At 35.1% G+C, this 13610-nt stretch overlaps 1 protein-coding gene across 5 annotated transcripts in view; it reads right to left on the bottom strand.

Annotated features, from left to right (window-relative positions):
• The window catches only part of LOC114330181 (CUGBP Elav-like family member 1), a 1522900-nt gene that overhangs the window by 702674 nt on the left and 806616 nt on the right, over positions 1 to 13610 (bottom strand). The gene's annotated exons all lie outside the window — the stretch shown is intronic.

Raw genomic sequence — 13610 nt, 5'->3', positions numbered from 1 at the left:
ACGTCCGGGTACACCCAAAACTAGGTCATATTTTTCGGTAATGGTGTTCCACGCCTGTAAAACTGATCGAATCAAACCTTTTTTACCTCGTGGCGCTGCTCGTTCCACTTCAATTTTCATCAGTCCCCATATGTTTTCAATGGGGCTAAGATCTGGAGATGCTGTTGGCCACGGAATTGTTGCCAATTCGTGTTCTTGCATCCAAGCTTGAGTATAAACAGAAGTATGGCATCTTGCATTATCTTGATGAAAACGCCACCTCTCTGGATATGGATATAAAACATGAGCCGTTTCAAGAAGAAAACCATTTAGGATGTCACAATATTTCGCACTATCAACAGTACCATTAACTATACAGAGAGGTGTAGCACCACGCTGAGATATTGTTCCCTAACCATTATTTTAGTGGGAAATTTGGAAATTTGAACGGTGACATTTTCTTTTGATAGGACTTTTAGATGATTTGCACCAAGCTGGAAACAACTTTCAGATATAAAGGCATTATTAAAATTACCTTCTCGAAAACGTTGACAAAAATATATTCTTCGTTGCCTTTGCAGAGGTGTCATTGTAGGGATTTTTTTTGGATTCCTTGATATGTAACCTTGCTTTTTCAGTGACATACGGACAGTTTACTTTTATTCTTCGTGGCTTTCCAAATCTGTTCGCTAATTTTCAAAACTCTAGGCGCGAATTTTGTCGTCCTAAAGCCACTAAAGTATTTAAATTGTTTCCGCGAATCTTACGCGGTCTACCCGAAACTGGTCTGTCTCATATCTATGCCATTTTTTATCCTCTTTATTGTCTCATACACTGCACTTTTTCCGAGTTCAGTCAATTGAACTAATTTTTTAACGTTTTGGACACTCTTTCTATACAAATATTCCACAACTTTTTTTTCTACTTGCTACATTATTTCACAAATCTTAAGTCTGTTTACAAACAACAATATTTGACAGGTGGTGTTGTCATGCGATTTTGTCCATAACCTACTATCGGCATAACCTACTTGATGCATTACTTTTGTCTTAAAATGTTCTTCTTCTTCACGTGCCATCTCCGCGACGGAGGTTGGCAACCATCATGGCTATGATTGCCAACATGTTACAAAACATGCCGTTAAAATGTTACAAAAAGGAAATCTATTAAAATTAGGAAAAATGTAAAATTCCGGATACTTTCTAGACGGACTACAATATAAGCTAACAATTAATAATCCTTGCTAAAAATTATGTAACAGTCATTAATATAGCTAAAAGCTTTAAAGCTTTTTTAAGAAAACAAATGTCGCTTTGCGTATTCCCATTTTGTTGTATGTCTACATGTCTGATATTATTTGTCGGTACAAAGAATTCTTTTAAAAAAATGCAATATACATGAATAATTGGTTGTGTATAAAAAGAAAAGCTTTATATTTCGAGCTTTTATTGAACAACGAATATTGCCTTCTCGGATATACACAGATATATGTGCACAGTGATAAATGTAAATGACGCGTCTGCTAATGAACTGTCAAAGTTTGCTGGCGATAATAATTCGAAGGCTCGAGTGGAAGGTTCGGAGAGTAGGTGTGTTGTTGGTAAAATCGCAGAGTGTCGATGACAAATTGGCTAGCGGTTTAGCGGTAAATATGGCCGCTAACGACGTCAAGGGTTAGTTAGTAGTAAAAGGTCATTGTCGATACGAGTGCGGTTTGTGATTAAATGGTCGGTGCAGACAGTTCTTATGGATCAATTAATGCAGTTGCCGGTGGAACATTCGTAAACTACGGTTGGTAACTAATGTTTGAGTATTACAAGTCGATAAGTAAATCATTCTTCATTAATTTTTGTTTCTATCAATTTTTTTTAACAAATTCAAAAGATTACGTTTTTTTGCTCTGGAACATACGTTTTTATGTTTTTTTTGGGTCATTTTAAACAAGAAAGGTATCTTGTAATTTTTCCTAAAAATTGATAGTTTTCGAGTTATAGCCGATTTAACTGAAAAATGCGAAAATACGCATTTTAAAGGCCTAAAAACTCATATTTAAATTAGTATTTTTGAGGTTGCCAGATACCTAAATTGAAGACTAAACATTCAGCTTCAAGATTCTGAAGAGTGGTTGCGTCTAGCCTTAATCTATACCGTTGTTATTTAATTGTTAAATATGCGTGTTTATCCGATTTTTTGCCAGTATATTTCTCCGAAAAATATTTTTTCTAGATTACTTGGAATATTCTAAATAAAATAAATTTCTTGACACTTTTCTCAAAAATTAACAATTTTAAAGTTATAAGCGATTTAAAATCCGAAAAATGCCAAAAAAAACGCCTTTTTGGATATTAAATCGCTTATAACTTTAAAACTGTTAACTTTTGAGAAAAACGCCAAGAAACTTATTTTATTTAGAATATTCCAAAGAAACTATAAAAAATATTTTTCTGAGGAAAATAGGAGTTTTTTGAAATGGAGCTCGCCGCACCGGCAGAAATATCGGATAAACACGCATATTTAACAATTAAAAAACAACAGTATAAATTAATCTTAGACGCAATCACTCCTCAGAATCTTGAATCTGAATGTCTAAACTTCAATTTAGGCATCTGGCCACCTCAAAAATACTAATTTAAATATGAGTTTTTAGGCCTCGAAAATGCATATTTTCGCATTTTTCAGATTTTGAATCGCCTATAACTCGAAAACTATCAATTTTTGAGAAAATTTACAGGATACCTTTCTTGTTTAGAATTACCCACAAAACTTAAAAATATATGTTTTGGAGCAAAAAAAAACGTGATCTTTTGTATTTGTTTAAAAAATTAATTTAAACAATTTCTGCCCAAAAATTCCGCCCGGCACCCTTTAGATTTGTTTAAAGGGGACATTTTTGAATAGGAATCCACAAAGAAACCGAATCAGAAATTTTTCCAGAAGGGAGCGGTCTCACCACATTGACTATAGGTACATTGGTAATTGCTAACGTGTAGTGGATTTACGATTCGACGACTTGTAACAACAAGCTGACGTCGAATTACAAAATAAACATATATTTAAACTACCAGCCCAACTATATCGTAAACATCAAAAGAGGAATTATTGTGTGTGTTTATGTTTTATTGGCACTGGTTTAAGCAACCAACTGGTCAATCAATGTGTTTTGAATTCTCTCTTTTACAAAATATATGCTTAGTATCTAAATTTAAAACTATTACTACTACTAAGTTTTTTTACTCTGTTTTTTTTTATTTTTAGTTTTATTATTTTTTTTATTTCTTTTTTAATATATTTTTAACATTTTTTTTATTATATTTGTTATTATATTTTTTATTTTTTTTATTTAGTGTTTTTCTTTTGTTTTTATGTATTTTTTTGTATATTTTTTTACTACGCTAAGACCTAAACCCGATTCAACCTCGCGGAGGTTTGGATCTTCTTAGTAACTTTTTATTTTATTTAATTATTATTATTTTTTTTATTTTTTTTTATTCTTTTTTTTAGAGCTTTAATTAAAAACAGGAATTATTAATTTCCTATGTGATAGATACTGAAACACCAGCTACAAAGAAAATGCAGATGAAAAAGAAAAATACGCGCTAACAAAAATTTCGAATAAAAATGAATAAAAAGGCCAAGGAATTTCACAACATTGAACAAACAACAAAAAACTGCAACCATTTCAGACACACTCACTAGAAGGGAGTCAAAGATCTCAACGATACCACAATTAGGTAAAGGGCATATATCAGATAAATTGAAATAAACAAGAAACAACTACATCACACTTATGTTGGGGACTTGGTCCCGCTATTGATTGCACAATGAATGTAATTAAAGCCAATATACTTTTCAATTTTTATTGTTGTAATAAAACTAACAATTACAACATAAACCAACAGAAAAGTCCCAGCGACCTGTTTTATAATTGACTGTTCTTCGCGACGTTCTAAAACAGAATGAATACAATAACTATGATCTTGACGTTCTACGCAGTTTAATAATTACGCACTATTTTCTCTGTTAGTAAAGTCAACATTTTTTAGGAACGATTCTTAACATATTCCCCCACCTTGAAATATTATTTCAATAAACATAAAGTTAAACAATTTATAAGACAAGTAAATCCCCAATTGGACAAACAAAAATGAATACATAACAATGATTACATATAAATGAGTACATAAAAATGAATACATAAAAATTAATACATAAAAAAGAATACATAAAAAAAAGAGTATATTTTCTTAAACATTGTCAATTGGTAAGGGACATAACTTTGAAATTGATCGCTTATATTCGCCATTTACAGTTTGAATACGCGCAACCCGCACTTTGTTATCAGGGCCGACATACACTTCCTGTACACGTCCCATCTTCCATTGACAAGGAGGAAGATTGTCTTCCTTCAGCACCACCAATTATCCAACTTCTAAATTTGGTTTTTCAGTAAACCACTTAACCTTCTGCTGCATTTCGGTAATATAGTCCAAAGACCACCTCGTCCAGAAGTGCTGTTGAAGCATTTGCATATGTTGATACCTAGATAATCGATTTATAGGTATTTCTCGTACATCAGGATCCGGTAATGAGGTGAGTCGTCGTCCAATAAGGAAATGAGAGGGGGTAAGGGACTCAAAATCATCAGGACTTGAGGACAAAGGACATAAAGGTCTTGAGTTTAGGACAGCTTCTATTTGAACTAGAATGGTATAAAACTCCTCAAATGTAAGATTACCATTGCCCAAAATTCTTTTTAAGTGTTTTTTACAGGACTTTACCCCCGCCTCCCATAGACCACCAAAGTTTGGAGACTTGGCTGGAATGAAGTTCCAGTTAATACCTTCACTACTGACTGAATTTGTTAAAGACTGTGAATAAGACAATAAAAAATCTCCCAATAGTTTTAATTCGTTATTTGCCCCAACGAACTGGGTACCATTGTCGGACAAGACCTTTAATGGTTTACCCCTACGTGCAACAAATCTACGAAAGCACGCGATAAACGCCTCTTTTGTCAAGTCCGACACCAACTCAATATGAACTGCTTTAGTAGAGCAGCATACAAACAGACATACATAACATTTTGAAAGTATAGACTTTCTCCCATACTTATTTTTAATTTGGAATGGACCAGCATAGTCCATCCCCGTTACATAAAATGGAGGTGATGGCGTTACCCGATCTTTAGGTAAAGGAGCCATTATCTGAGACAATGGAACTGGCCGGGCCTTGAAGCACTGCACACACCTATGAATGGCATATCGTACCAGATTCCTACCACCAATTATCCAGAACTGTTCACGGATTGAACTCAAAACCGCCTGAGGACCAGCATGTAACAGACGTTCATGTTCCCATTCAACCAACAACTTTGTTAATGTATGCTTAGAGCTTAATAGAGCTGGATGCTTCTTCGCATACTCCAAACTCGACAACTGTAGTCGACCCCCCACCCTGAGGATACCATTCGCATCAAGAAATGGACTTAACTTGTGTAGGGTATTATTAGACAACAATTGCCCTTTACTAGACAATTCTTTAATCTCTTGCGAAAATGATTCCTTTTGCGCCAACTTAACCAAAATATTCATAGCATGTGTTAACTCTGCAGGGGTTAAAACACCCAATACTGTCTCTTTATGTGAAAGTTTTGTAAAATATCTTAAACAATAAGCCAAAGACCTTTTTAATCTAATTATGTGACCGAATATATGAAATGGAAACTTATATAGGTCCTTAGCATCTTGACAGGTTCCAACATGCACTCTAGTCTCGGGCATATCACTAATTGGTTCAGGAACGGACATAGGCCATTTTTGCTCATCCAACATTAACCAATCTGGGCCATACCACCATCTTTGACACTCCATCAGTTTTGATGGAAAAATACCTCGAGATATGATATCTGCAGGGTTTTGATCCGTCCTAACATGTCTCCACTCTTTTGGGTCCGTTAATTCCTGAATTTGGCTTACACGATTTCCCACAAATACCTGAACATCACTAGGTGACATTTTCAACCAACTCAACACCACAGTAGAATCACACCAAAAGACTGTTTTTCTAAAGTTTATAGTCATTGCTTGTTTTGCCTTAGCTACCAGCTTACCCAATAACAGGGCTCCACATAGTTCCAGTCTAGGAATAGTTAATCTTTTTAATGGTGCCACCCTTACCTTTGCACACAACAAATGTACTGAAGTATCTCCACATTTATTTACACTTCTCAAATAAACACAACCACCATAAGCATTTATAGAAGCGTCACAAAAGCCACGAATATCAACCACTGATACACCAGAACATACTACCTGCCTAGGAATTGCTAACTTATTTAATACAATGAAATCCGATTTTAATCTAGACCATTCACCATCCAACTCACAAGGTAATGACTCATCCCACTTCAAATCCAACTTCCACAGTTTTTGCAAAATAATTTTGGCTAGAACCACACTAGGTGCGACCAGCCCCAACGGGTCAAATATTTTCGATACATCCGACAGAATATTTCTTTTTGTGTGCCTTCCATCTTCAACTGAAAACTTAATTTCAAACAACAATTCATCTTGCTTAAATTTCCAATAGAGTCCCAACGTTTTGTTTTGTTCTTTCTCTCCAAAATGTACCTGATCAACCAAGACTGAACTGTCTAACTTCCGTTGCACTTCTTCATCATTTGATACCCACTTCCGTAATTCCATACCTCCAGCTTTTAATATTGACACCATCTGGGTACATAATTCCAATAATTCCTCTGTTGTCTCTGCTCCTGTTAACACGTCATCAACATAAAAGTCTCTTAAAATTACTTCCGCTGCCTTAGGATACTCCCTTTGACCATCCATACCTAACTGTCGCAAACACCTGATTGCAAGATATGGAGCTGACCTCGTTCCATACGTTACCGTGTTCAAGGTATATTCTTCCAGCTGTTGACTAGGTGAAGTTCTCCAAAATATCTTCTGCAAACACCGTTGATTATGTGATACCCAAATCATTCGGTACATTTTTGCTACGTCTGCACACACCACCTTAGGATGTTGCCTAAATCTCAACAAAATCAACAAAAGATCTTCCTGAAGCTTTGGTCCAACATGCTGAATATCATTAAGAGACACGCCCGTATTTGTTTTCATTGAACCATTGAAGACAACTCGCAACTTAGTAGTGCTTGAATTTTCATTCAACACTCCATGATGAGGAAGGTAATAAGCTATTTCACTTTCTGAAGGTTCTGACACTGACATGTGACCCAGTGATATATATTCATTCATAAAGGAGCCATACATATCCTTCAGAACGACATTTTTCTCTAACCTTCTTTCCAACGCTAAAAATCTGTTCTTAGCTTCAAGTTTAGAATCCCCCAAATGCTCCAACTCTCCTTTAAATGGAATTCTAACCATAAATTTACCATCTTTTTCTCTCTTGGTATTTTCCACAAATATACTCTCACACTCTAATTCACCAACAGACAATGACTGCCTCTCTTGAGGAATTTCTTCCACGGCCCAAAATTTCTCCAACTGATTTTGAATGTCAACTACATTTAAATTACACATAGTTGAGTTATACGTCTGTGGATTCTGCATCGGTCCAGCCAGTATCCACCCCAGCAATGTCTTCTGCAACACGGGTTGAAACTCAGATAATTTAATCTGTCCCACACAAAGAAGACTACAAAACATCTCGGCACCTAGTAACATGTCCACTTTACCAGAAAATCCAAATCCAGCATCAGCTAGCGGTAAATGAGGGGGTATATCTAATTGAGATATATTTAGATTTTGACTAGGTATCAAACCACAGATCTTTGCCACAACCAAACATGAAATTGTTTTCTGAAAATTATTATGCAATGACTTAAATGAAACCATACATCTGCCACTAACACCAGAAGACTTTTGATTGATACCAAAAATTCTGATTGTGACTGTATCTTGTTGAAGTTCCAACTTACCAGCTAACTCAGAAGTAATCAGGTTTGGCTGACTCCCAGAATCCAATAAAACACGACATGTTTGCCATGAGCCATCCTTTGCCATCACCTGTACTAATGCGGTTGCTAATAGTATTTCTCCTGGTACCTCTATCCCATTATCCAAAACAACCGACCCAACATGCTGTGTAACCTCTAACGCCTGTGAAGAAGACGTTCCAACTTGCAAACCACCACTATTACCAGCTTCTCCAGCTTTCGCTCCATCATATTCTTTGTTACCACCAGGTCGACCAACTTCCGTAGCTGTATTTGGTCTTACATCATAATGTAACATCGTGTTGTGTTTTTGTCCACATTTCCTACAGTTACCTGCTTTACAGTATTTACTTGTATGATTTGCCTTTTTTAAACAATTTAGACAAAGGCCCAACTTTTTTGCTTGTTCGTACCTCACAAAAGTTCTTAATTTCCCAAATTCCACGCAGTTATTAATGTAATGTTTATTTTTGCAATAATGACAAAACGGATCTTGACTTGTTACACTGAATGTATTAGTCTCTGTTAAGTTTGACTCTGTGTTCACAAATGATTTATGTCGTTGCCATTTATTATGTCATCTGTTATTGTGGCTACCAGCGCTATGTTCCTTATTTTCCTTAACCTTTTTTGAATTCCCCTCAATATTCTTTAAAGTATCTACCCTTTCATTTAAAAACGTTTTGAATTCATCCAAAGTAGCCACTTTTCCCTTTGGCCGCTTTTCCTCCCAACATCTAAATGTAATGTCGTCAAATTTTTTTGTTAGGCAGTGTATAACTATTGGATCCCAATTTTCCACTGAAATGTCAAGCTTTTCCAACGTTAACAGGGTTTCTGTCATAGTATCCAACATATTTCTCAAATGATCAGCTGACTCCTTTACCATATTTGGAAACAACAACAACGCATCTAAATGATAATCAACCAACATGGGAGTATCGTCATACCTGTCACACAAAAGTTTCCAGACAATATTATAACTAAATGCTGACGTTTGGCGCTTCTGCAGAACTTTAGCGGCATCACCCTGTAACGCTCGCTTTAAAAAATGAAATTTTTGAATATCAGGAATACTTTTATCATTGTGGATAAGACTTTCAAAGCAATCTTTGAACTCTAACCAATTTTCTACAGAACCGTCAAAATTTGCTATCGGAATTGGAGGTAACTTAATCTTAGCCCCCCCACCATATACGTCACTGACCAAACTTTGATTATCATTAGCATTACCAGGATATCTACTGTCATTCACAATCTTTCTAGCTTTCGAAATAATTTTATAAAATAAGTTTTCAAAATTTATTAATTCAGACTCTCCATTATATTTGTCATCTAAAACCAACATTTCTTGTTCAATTTCTTCAAATTCATCCAACAGTCTCTCCGCTCTAGATAATCTACTTTCAAATTCAATAAGAAATTGTTCGTCATTAATTTTCCCCTCAACAATATTACTACTATCTACAAATTTTGTAAAAATAGTTAATTTTCCCTTAATAGTCCCTCTCTTTCTTACTAAACCTTCCGTCATCTTATTAATAATAGAATTATAGTTTAAACTTTAAAAAGAGTAAACCCTGTACTATTATAATTATTAAACTTTAAAAAGAGTAAACCCTGTAGTATTATAATTATTAAACCAAAACCAACTAGTTCAAATATATTGGGAATATGTTTATGTAACAGGAAATAATAAAAATATAAGGAAATGTTAACGACCCACCAATCTCCAATTTTAACCAGCTTTGCACAAAACAGTTGTAAAAAATCGATAACTTCATCAGCATTTGAAATCCATAAAACCATAAACCATTAAAATTTTATTACCATCCGACTTCGTTTGGACCACTTATTACCATTCGGCTTCGAAGAACCACTTATGTTGGGGACTTGGTCCCGCTATTGATTGCACAATGAATGTAATTAAAGCCAATATACTTTTCAATTTTTATTGTTGTAATAAAACTAACAATTACAACATAAACCAACAGAAAAGTCCCAGCGACCTGTTTTATAATTGACTGTTCTTCGCGACGTTCTAAAACAGAATGAATACAATAACTATGATCTTGACGTTCTACGCAGTTTAATAATTACGCACTATTTTCTCTGTTAGTAAAGTCAACATTTTTTAGGAACGATTCTTAACACTTATCAAAACGGTTAACATTCTGAAATTTATCCTATCTAAAACCAAACCCAATAACACAAAAGAAAGATCCAAAAACTAAATTTAGGAGTAATAATCTGTGAATGCAGCAATTTCTACGTGGGAGATACTACAAGACCACTTAACTTTCAGAACAAATGAGCACAGAACATACATCAAGAAAAGAGAGTTCGAGAAATCCCAGATATGCAAACATGCCTAGGTCAACGAGTACAGATTACAATGGAAAAATGCATCAATAATCATGGAATAAATAGAAATGAAAAAGAGAAAAGTTAGAGAAGCAACTCTCATTTTACTCAACGAAGAAAAATGTGTAGCCAACCTATCAGCGGTATCGCAGTTTTTGGGTGCCAATACTAAAATAAAGGGTGATTTATTTAGAGGTACTTTTTTTGGTGAAGATTTGTTGGGAGATCGTGCATGAATGGCATCGCTTAAAGCTGCTTTCTTATTCAGTATTGTTGACGCAACTCTTCAATGCAGTTCTAAGACTAAAGTATTTCCCTGCACAATGGAAGGTAACAGAAATCATGTTAATTCATAAACAGGGCAAACAGCCAAATGAACCTAGCTCCTATCGACCAATTAGTTTACTACCAGTCTTGTCAAAAATAATAGAAAAGTTACCGATGAAGAGACTGATGGAAACTATCGCAGCAAAAAGCTTAATCCCAGACTATCAATTTGGGTTTCGTCAGAAACACTCGACAGTAGAACAAGTGCATCGTGTTGTTAACACAATCATCAAAGCATTCGAAGATAAAAGTTACTGTGAATCAGCTTTTTTGGATGTGAGCAAATCCTTTGACAAGGTGTCGCATGGGGGACTCCTTTACAAATTAAAAACGCAGCTACCAACAACAATATATTCGATTCTAAAATCCTACTTAGAAGAACGATGCTTCAGAGTCAGATATGAAAATGAAGTAACTAAACTAGGCATCATCAAATCAGGAGTCCCACAAGGGAGTGTCTTAGGCCCAGTCTTATACCTACTCTTCACGGCTGATCTGCCATGTATTGATGACACAGCCACCTCTACGTTTGCTGATGACATCGCTATATTAGCAGTAAACAGAAATCCTGAAGTAGCAGCGACCACACTACAAACCAGTCTCAACAATATAGCAACGTGGGCAAGTAAATGGCAAATTAAAATAAATGAAAGTAAATGTACACACATAACATTTACAAAATGCCATGGTGAAACGCCAAGCATCACATTCAACAATGAACAAATACCTAAAAGAGAGAGCGTAAAATATTTGGGGATACGCCTGGACAAACATCTAACCTGGCGTATCCACATATGGAAAAAAAGAAAGCAGCTGGATAATAAATGGAAAAAGCTGTACTGGCTCCTTGACAGAAAATCACAATTATCATTGCTGAACAAATTACTAGCTTAAAATAACTAGACATTTATAAATGATAAAAACCGAGACATTTATAATGATCTAGAGATGCCAACGGTTACTGCAGTAACTAAACAGCTTAGCACAAACTACCTAAGACGCTTAGAGCAACATCCAAACACACTGGCAATTAATCTGCTTGACAATAGCGAAGAAACCCGAAGGCTGAAAATAAGAACACCCTTGGATCTACCATTCTAACAGCAATAATTGTACATATTAAATTAATTTTAAATTGTGATAGTTTTATTTTATTTTTTAATATCGATGTAATAATGTAAAGTTACAAATTTTTATTGTTTTTAACATAAATATAAGAATGTAAAAGTGCATACAGAGAGTGGATCATTGGACAAACTCTCTCTCACGACATTGTACCAATCAACATGTATGCTTATTATTATTATATGATGCAACAGATTGCAAAATAAACATTAAACAAAAAAAGTATTGTTTGACATTTCATCCTAGAAAGACATAACTCGGCAAAACGTCTAGCAATTATTTAGCTGTATTACGAAAATAGGCGTTCAATGAGGAATGTGTTTCGTGCGTTTAGAGCAAAAAAATATTTTCGGATGAGGGCCGTTTTTAGCTTAATGAGGACGTGAATAAACAAAATGCCCATATTGGGTTGTATTTGGGTAGCAAGGACAATGAAATACAGAATTCAATACGCTTGACATGGGCAGCATTGAGTAAACTAAGCTGTATCCTAAAAAGTGTAATTCCCATGTGCCTCTCAAAGGAAAGTTTAAAACCAATGTGTTTTGCCCGTACAAACTTATGGAGGAAGACTTTAACACTGATACAAAAACCCATTAAAAAATAAACTCACGCAACGAGCCATGAAACGTGCAATTCTTAACGTGAGCCGTCGAGACCGCGTAACAAACCAAAAAATCAGGCATACACCAGGAGTTCAAGACGTCATAAAAAGAGTGATACTGAGCAGGGCACAGAACACAAGGTGGACGGTGGACAAGCTGAATCATGGAATGGAGGCCCAGAAAATGTAAAAGAGGCCGTGGATGGCCACGGACTAGATCGGTGGACGAAGTAAAATGAGTAGCGGGAAACTCGCTACAAGCGACCCAGTGTAGACGACACTAGAAGGAACTAAGGAAGGCCTATGTCCAGCAATGGACGCGATTGACTAATTGATAATGATGACGATGATGATAAACAATATTTGTTTAACATTTGATAACAAGGGCGCGGATTATATGTAAGTTACATATTTTTACATATTTTACATATTTATAGATTTTTTGAAAAAACTGCATATTTTAGTGGTAAATACATATTATATTTACATATTTTCGTCACTTTACTCTGCAATGGAAATCCCGAAAACTATTAAGATGTAATTATGCAGGGCCTGTCCGTTTATTTCTATATAGGTACTATTTACCTGAGCTCTTAACATTTCTTAATTTAAGCAAATTAAGTTGACCGACTTGGATGTGGGACCTGGCATTAACCAGAAATAATCATAAAATGGACTATTATATTTTTTTCATTTATAATTTGAATAGACTTAGGTACAGCTCCCGAACCGAATCGTGGCCGATCCGATGACACACGCTGAAGATCTATGCAAGGCAATGCAATGTTTGCTTCTAACATTCCATTAAAAATCAAGCGTCGACTCTAAATATAAATTAACAATGATTGAAATACAGGAAGTCATACGTGATAATTACTTTTATGTTATTGTGAACAAAACTACAGGCGCCTGTAGTAGAAAGTATGTTGTTCATTTGCTAATTGGCGCACTAGACGAACATGGTCCAGGAAACTTATTTTTAATATTTTCAAAACAACTTGAAAAAGTCAACAATTTGACCGTTACACGATGCATTCAAGACACTTTGACAAACTTCTTATTGCCAGATGCCATTCCATTAAATAAATTTGTGATTTTCTTATCGGATGCTGCCCATTATGGTTAAGGAGGGGCAAAATTTAAAAATATTTTATCAGAATCTTTTTCATATTACTTGTTTAGCTCATGGAGTTATCAGAGTTGCACAGATTATCAGAGCCCAATTTCCTC

This window comes from Diabrotica virgifera, chromosome 2 (genome assembly GCF_917563875.1).
Source record: "Diabrotica virgifera virgifera chromosome 2, PGI_DIABVI_V3a".
In the NCBI taxonomy this organism is placed as follows: Eukaryota; Metazoa; Arthropoda; class Insecta; order Coleoptera; family Chrysomelidae; genus Diabrotica; species Diabrotica virgifera.
Note: the sequence above shows the minus strand (reverse complement) of the source record. Positions and strands in the feature narration are given on the sequence as shown.